The following is a 7,665-nucleotide window of genomic DNA, read 5'->3' as shown; positions in this document are numbered from 1 at the left end:
GAATTCTAGAACACTCCTGGCCCCCCAAAACACCTAACATTCCTTGACACTATGAAAAAAACACTGAGATGTCCCTGAGAACACTCCCAGCAAGACACTCTCCAGACTCTTCTGAGAATCTCACTTTGACCTCCCTGAACTGGGCACACAGCTCCAGCCACATTCCTAGAAAGCGAATGCCCTCAGCATTTGGGCATTGTGGGCAGGAATGTCTGAAATAAAAGCAAGCAGACAGGATTTGGGTAACTTTGGCCTTGTAGCGATACAACTGGGCAATGGACAGAGGAATTTTTACCCTTGGGGATGAACCAGAAAAAAACGTGAAGCTCAGCCCAGCTCCAATGGCAGCTCTGGCTATGCAACTCAGCACTGTAATTCTTCTCATCAGCACTAATTGGTGTTCAGAAGGGCAGGAGGTGTTTGTTCCTGCTGGACCCCCAGCCTCTGAGAATTGCAGAGGAAAAAAGAGGTGATTTTGGTGGTGGAAAGGCCTCCTCAGAAGGGTCATGATTATACCAACAGACTCTGGGTGCATCTATTTATGCCTCTCCTTCCTTGCAGGCTGATCTGTGTGTGCGCAGCGGTGCTTGCTGAGATATCCTTTCTGGGTGAAGCTCTTGCCACACTCAGCACAGGTGAACGGTTTCTCACCAGTGTGCACACGACGGTGTTTGTTGAGGGTGCCGCTATGAGTGAAGCTCTTGCCGCAGGTGACACAACTGTACGGTTTCTCACCGCTGTGGGTGCGTTGGTGCTGGATGAGTATAAAGCCGGCGGTGAAGCTCTTGCCGCACTCAGCACAGGTGAAAGGCCTCTCCCCGCTGTGGATGCGGCAGTGGATGGTGAGACTGTCGCTACGCTGCCCTCATCTGTAACCCCCCCTTGGCTTGGTGCTGTTTTTTCAGCCCTCCAGCAGATCCCAGCCTTTAGTCTCAGGCCCCTTCCATTCTTGTGCTGCTGCTTCCAGCCCAGTTGCTTAGATGCTTCCTCAGCCACAGCATTTCCCACCCCACCCTTCCAGCTGCAATGGCAGTGGAGGTTGGGGACACAGGGCCATGGGAGAGCCAAGGCAGCAGGGCCATGGATGGGCTGGGACTGAGAGAGGGGCCTGGGAGTGTTCAGGCAGGAATTAGGCCTTGTCCCCCAGAAAGGGGAGAGGATGCAGGGCCCAGGTGGCAAATGAGTGTGCAGGGAATGGCAGAATCTGGTAGCATTTGAGGAGCTGAAAGGAGTGAATTGTGCTGCAGCTCTGCATGTGTCAGCTGGGAGATGAACAGCAGCCCATGGGCACTGTGCCCTCCCACCAAACCTCATTTTCTTGTGGGGATGTGGAGTGGCAGCTCCAGGAGAACTACAAAGAGCAAGCTGAGAGAAATGGTCAGGGAGAGAAGGAAGTCAAACCCTTTCCAGTGAGTCTTTTTGGGTTGCAGGTGTGTGAAGGGTGCTGGAGGTGTGAGATTTGGGCAGGAGTCAGAGACTCCTCCAGCATCCCAGTGAGGACTGAAGAGGTTTAGCGAGAAGCTGCCCAAGTCCCTTCCCCCTTTGCTGCATCTGCAGAGAGCATGAAGCTCCATTTGTATGTGTCCTGAGGGCTACTGTGATCTTTTCTTGGGGAGTGGGCAGCAGAGAGGTGTGTGCAGGGCAGAGGTGAGCACAGAGTGTGTGTGGTGGGGGCAGAGTCAGGGAGGAGAGCTGGGACCAGAGCAAGATCTGCTGTCAAAGGCAGCTGCAGGCATCAGAGGCCTGGGCAGGCAGTGGGAGGAAGCTTTCGGCAAGGCCTGGGAGAGGCTGTGTGGAGGCAGCTGTGTTGTGGTGCTGGCCTGCAGCTGTGTGCTGGGATCTGTGTGCTGGGCAAGGAGTTGAGTCTGCACTTATTGAGGCCTCCCATATTGATCAGCCCTGGCTGTGTGCTGTGCCTGTGCTGCTGGGCTTGGGAGCTGCCCCCAGCAAGACTGAGCTGTGCTGCCCGATCCTGGGCAGTGCTGAGCCATCCCTTGCAGGTCAGTGCTCTCCTTTGAGCCCTTTGCTTCTCTGTGGTAGGAGTTGTGTCCCTCTCTCTCTCATCATCCCTGCCCCTGTGTGCTGTGGAAGAGCAGAGTTTGCAGATCTGCCCCTTGGAGCAGCCCAGCAGGTAAGGAACCCAGAGTGGGGCAACAGCAGGACCCCAGCCCCCAGAATCCCAGAGTCCCAGGACACCTCCCAGCCTCCTCCACCTCCTCCTGCCCACATTTCACCCCTCCAGGGGCTGAGGCACATCAGGTGTTAGAGTTTGGGAACTCTCCAGGCTTGTGGGCGTCAGTTGTGTGCAGGAGATGATGTTTGAGGTTGGGGTGTGGAGGGTGCTGGGAGAAGGTTGGAGGTGGTTTGTTGTTCCTTGGTCAGTGCTGCTGCCTCCATTGCCTGAGCCAGGAGAGATCAAAGGGCAGGGCCTGGGCCAGGATCCCCCCTGCCAATGCCACCAGGCTCGAGGAGTGTGGGACAAGACCACTTGTAAGCCCCAAGATACTTCAGGGCACTGATCACAGGAAGTTGGGCTCTCAGCACAGGTATTAGAGGTGTGTGCCCACACTGTGGCAGAAACTGAAGGTTTGAGGTCCCCTCTGCATTTTCTCCTGCACCTGGGTGTTAGGAGGTGTTGGGAGTCAGGGAGTGTCATGAGCCAGGCAGGATCTGAGGGTTTGAGGTCCTGGGCTCAGGTGCTTCCATCCTCCCTATTGCAGAGCTGTAACCCCTTCCTGCCACAGTATGGCCTCACAGAAGTACCCAGACAAGAGCTGGGAGGAGATGCAGCACCCAGAGATCAAGTTGGAGCAGCCAGAGTGCAGACCCAAGGGAGAGGAGGAGGGGGAGGAGAAGGAAAAAGATGATTCTGAGGAGAATGATGACTGTGACAATCATAAGTATGAAGAGGAGGATAATGATGATAAGGGTGAGGATGAGGAATGTACGGAGGAGGATGAAGCCAGAGCCGGTCCCTCAGTGCCACCCAAGCAGCTGAATCAGTGTTCTGAGTGTGGGCAGAACTTCCCACCTGGCTCAGAGCCACTGAAGCACCAGTGCCCCCACCCTGGCATGCCCTTTGTCTGTGGCGACTGTGGCAAGAGGTTTAGTAGGTGCTTTCACCTCATCCAGCACCACCGCACCCACACTGGAGAGAAAGCCTTCACTTGTGACAGCTGTGGCAAGAGGTTCAGACAGCTTGCTCATCTTAGGTGACACCACCTCAGCCACACCACTGAGAAGACCTTCACCTGCAGGGACTGCGGCAAGAGGTTCAAAACCAGCTCCTACCTCACCATCCACCTCCGCATCCACACTTGGGAGAATCGCTTCCCCTGTGCTGAGTGCGGCGAGAGCTTCACCACGAGCACTGCACTCATCCAGCATCAACTCATCCATAGTGGTGAGAAACCTTACAGCTGTGCCCACTGTGGCAAGAGCTTTAGTCATAAGTCTGCCCTCAATGACCACTGCTCTGTGCACAGCACTGAGAAGTCCTTCACCTGCAGGGACTGCGGCAAGAACTTCAAACACAGCAAGAGCCTAACCATCCACCGCCGCATCCACACCGGGGAGAATCTGTTCCCTGTGCTGAGTGCGGCAAGAACTTCACCAGGAGCACTGAATTCATAAAGCATCAACTCATCCACAGCGGTGAGAAACCGTACAGATGTGCCGACTGCGGCAAGAGCGTCACTCAGAATGGGGATCTAACCAAGCACCGCACTGTGCACAGCACTGTGCACAGCACTGAGAAGGCCTTCACCTGCAGGGACTGCGGCAAGAGCTTCAAACGCATCAAGACCCTAACCATCCACCGCCGCATCCACACCGGGGAGAGGCCTGTCACCTGTGCTGAGTGTGGCAAGAGTTTCACCTTGAGCACGAGGCTCATCCAGCACCAACTCATCCACAGCGGTGAGAGGCCGTACAGCTGTGCTGACTGAGGAAAGAGCTTCAGACAGCTCTCTGTCCTCCACCAGCACCGCACTGTGCACAGCACTGAGAAGGCCTTCACCTGCAGGGACTGCGGCAAGAACTTCAAACGCAGCAAGGGCCTAACCATCCACCGCCTCATCCAGAGCGGTGAGAAACCGTACAGCTGTGTCAACTGCGGCAAGAGTGTCACTCATCGCAGCAGTCTCACCATGCACTGTCGTGTGCACACTGGTGAGAAACCTTTCACCTGTGCTGAGTGTGGCAAGAGCTTCAACGAGAAAGGAAATCTCAGCAAGCACCGCCGCACACCCACGGGAGATCAGCCCGCAAGGAAGGGGAGGCATAAATAGATGCACCTAGGGTCTGTTGGGATAATCATGGTCCTTCTGAGGGGGCCTTTCCACCACCAAAATCACCTCTTTTTTCCTCTGCAATTCTTAGAGGCTGGGGGTCCAGCAGGAACAAACACCTTCTGCCCTTCTGAACACCAATTAGTGCTGATGGGAACAATTACAGTTCTGAGTTGGCATAGCCAGAGCTGCCATTGGAGCTGGGCTGAGCGTCACAAGGTTTTTTCTGGTTTATCCCCAATTTGTGCCTTCATGGGGTAAAAATCCCTCTGTCCATTGCCCAGTTGTATCGCTACAAGGCCAAAGTTACCCAAATCCTGTCCGTTTGCTTTTATTTCAGACATTCCTGCCCACAATGCCCAAATGCTGAGGGCATTCGCTTTCTAGGAATGTGGCTGGAGCTGTGTGCCCAGTTCAGGGAGGTCAAAGTGAGATTCCCAGGGACATCTCAGTGTTTTTTTCATTGTGTCAAGGGATGTTAGGTGTTTTGGGGGGCCTGGAGGGTTCTAGAATTGATTTTCAGAATCTTTGGAGGGTGCAGAAGGGATCTCGGGGAGATGTTTGGAAGCCCTTGGACAGCTTCTGCCAGCTTTCCACTACAGAACTCTGCTGCTTTCCAGCAGGCCTGGGGCTTCCAAAAGCCTTCTCCCTAGCTCAGCAGTGTTCCTCATGCATTCCTGCTGACCTGGGGCTTCCCTCAGCCTTTCCATCCACACAGAAGTGGGAAGAGATTTCTCTGAGTGTTGAGTTTTCAGGATATTTGAGAGTGCAAAGAGTGAAATCATGGCAAGAAAGGATGCTGTGCCTCAGCACAGTGCCCAGAAATGTTCCCCCAGGATGTTTGTCTTACACTTGGATCTGAGCTTAGCTCTGCAGCTCTCAGCAGTGTGCCTGGCAGAACCGTGAGCTGTTGCTACGCAAGCTGGAGCTGGCTGAGTGGCTGCACAAATCCACAAGCCCTGTGCTCAAGATGCTGCCTTGGGAGCTGAAAGTGCCTGTGCAAATGTCATGGTCTTCAGCTGGAGAGACCTCTCCCCACAAATAACTGCCACAGGCACAGTTTGGAGCTATCCAACGTGCAGAGAACCCCAGAAGGGCACTTGGGCAGGGAACTGAGAAGCAGCTACGGAAGTGCAACTGAAGGTGGGACTGGGAAACTCTCAAACTGTGAGAGCAACTTAGGGGTGTGGAGCTGCCCCACTGCAGGAAGCCTTTAGGGCTGGTGAGACAGTGCTGGATGCCAGGTGGTGCTGATCCCTTGCTTTAGAATTCCCTGCTTCTCCTCCTTTCCTGTCCTGCAGCTGCTGTTCTGCAAACAAGGGCAGCTGCTGGGCCGTGTGTAGAGCCTCTGATTCTCTGCTGACCAACTCCAAGCTGCAAAGTTGTTTTCCTGTGTGAGCCAAGAACAGGATCCTGCATGAGCCAGAGGTGATGATACCTTTGATTGGAGCATGCTTTAGTTTGTACACAGGGCTGGATTCTACTGCTGCCATGAATCAATGGGAGAGGGAAGAAAGTCTACCAAAATGAGGTACTTTGGCCAAGAGAGATTGGGTTAGGGACTTCCACTCCTCTTAGCTACTTCTTCTGTTAAGGGCTCCTGGGCCTTGTGATGTTAAGGACACTCTAAGAATCTGTCATGCTGGGGACTCTGCAATGCTGTAATAAAGGACTTGTGAGCAGACTCCTGAGGTTCTCTACCCTCTGCCCTTCTGGCATCTCATGATACCAGCAGGGGGTTGGTCCATTTGTCAGATCAGAGGGCATCCTGTTCTCAGGGTGAATCATTAAGGACTCCAAACAAAAAATAAGGTGGGGTATGTGTGTGTGCAGGGAACATGGTTTGGGAAAAGGGTTTGTGTTTAGCTTGGCTTTGAAAGAAGTTGTAACAATCAAGGGTACTTACAGGCCCATTCAAAGCAATTAAGCCAACTCTTTCAGGGACAGCACCTGAGGGGGTGGCTCAGAGAACCTCTGTGCCTGTGTGTGAAACCTGGCAATAGCAGTTTTGTATGTTTTGAGGTTGTGTTTCTCATTTAAACTCGAATGCTGAAGATTCCTTGATGCATTGACAGATGGATTTGTCTTGCTACAATATAAAAGACCTCTCAAGTTTTGCAGGCTGCAACCCTTGGAAAAAAGTTTCCTCACAGCATCATCACAGAAGACATCTTTCAAGGACTCTACCTTCCTGGTGTCCCTGCAGATCCATTTGAATCTGGAAGGAAGCTCTCACTTCAGTTCCAACTGAAGGACTGTCGGGGCAGGGTGTAGGTTATGGATTTGTTCTCCTGCTTCCAGGAGGAACAGGGATGAAACTAATTTTGTCCTATTTGCTATGGGGTTCAGCATTGTTACTCTTTTACCTTTTGTAGTTTTGCATAACTGATTCAAAATGTAGTGTCCAACATGCTACTGGTGTCTAATGATGGTGTAAAACAGATTGGTGCCATTAGCCAATCAAAACTCATGTCTGTTGTAAAAACTGTTTGAAACTTCTTTCATTCCTTTCTTTCTTGCTTGCTTCTATCTTTGATTGACAGGGTGGTGTAAGAGGCTAACTCTTGTATCTCTTGATGTGAATCCACAAATATAAAATCACCTTGTGTATCATGGGAAGGCCCTGTGTCACAGCTCTCATGGAATGGTACTGAAAGTGTGATAAGGAAACAGTTGTGGAGGTTAGCTTTGCCATTGGTAAAGAGAACTATTTAGAATAGAGTAGAGTAGAGTAGAGTAGAGTAGAGTAGAATAGAATAGAATAGAATAGAATAGAATAGAATAGAATAGAATAGAATAGAATAGAATAGAATAGACCAAGTTGGAAGAGATCTTCAAGATCATCGAGTCCAACCTATCATCCAACACTATCTAATCAACTAAACCATGGCATCAAGCACTCCATCAAGTCTCCCCCTAAACACCTCCAGTGATGGTGACTCCACCACCTCGTAGGTGTAAAGGCATCTTAGTAGAACCTGTACTTCATAGTTCCTTTGCTACTGTGTGTACTACCCACCCATAGGTGTTAGGAATAGCTGTTGATTGTATAATCTATAACGAATCAAGCATTTATCATCTTAGTTGTAGCAATATTACTTTTAAGACTTGTATTATTGCTAAGTGTGGTGGTTTAGGCTGGGTGCTGGCCCAGATGCCACTGCACAGACCACACCTGGGAGGTCCCAAGGGGTGGGCCTAGCCCAGGGGGGTGGTCACAGGAAACCAGGTATTGCATTCCCATAATGCCCTGCTCCCCTATAAAACATCCACATGGGGTCTTCACTTCCTCTTTTGTCCCCTGCTGCTGCCTAGGTAAAATGGCATGAGCTGCCTCCCTTGGGCCTGCCTAGGCTCAAGGCTGGGTTGCGGGGGG

General features: G+C 51.9%; 1 pseudogene; it reads left to right on the top strand.

The window, feature by feature from the left end:
• The first annotated feature begins 2,745 nt into the window (after positions 1-2,745).
• Positions 2,746-4,289, top strand: LOC137454419 (zinc finger protein 345-like; annotated as a pseudogene).
• The last annotated feature ends 3,376 nt before the right edge of the window (positions 4,290-7,665 follow it).

The sequence above is a fragment of the Melanerpes formicivorus genome, unplaced genomic scaffold, assembly GCF_026170545.1.
Source record: "Melanerpes formicivorus ecotype bairdi unplaced genomic scaffold, bMelFor1.0.p_v2 SCAF_80, whole genome shotgun sequence".
Taxonomy (NCBI): Eukaryota; Metazoa; Chordata; class Aves; order Piciformes; family Picidae; genus Melanerpes; species Melanerpes formicivorus.
This window is presented reverse-complemented; position numbering and strand designations above follow the sequence as displayed.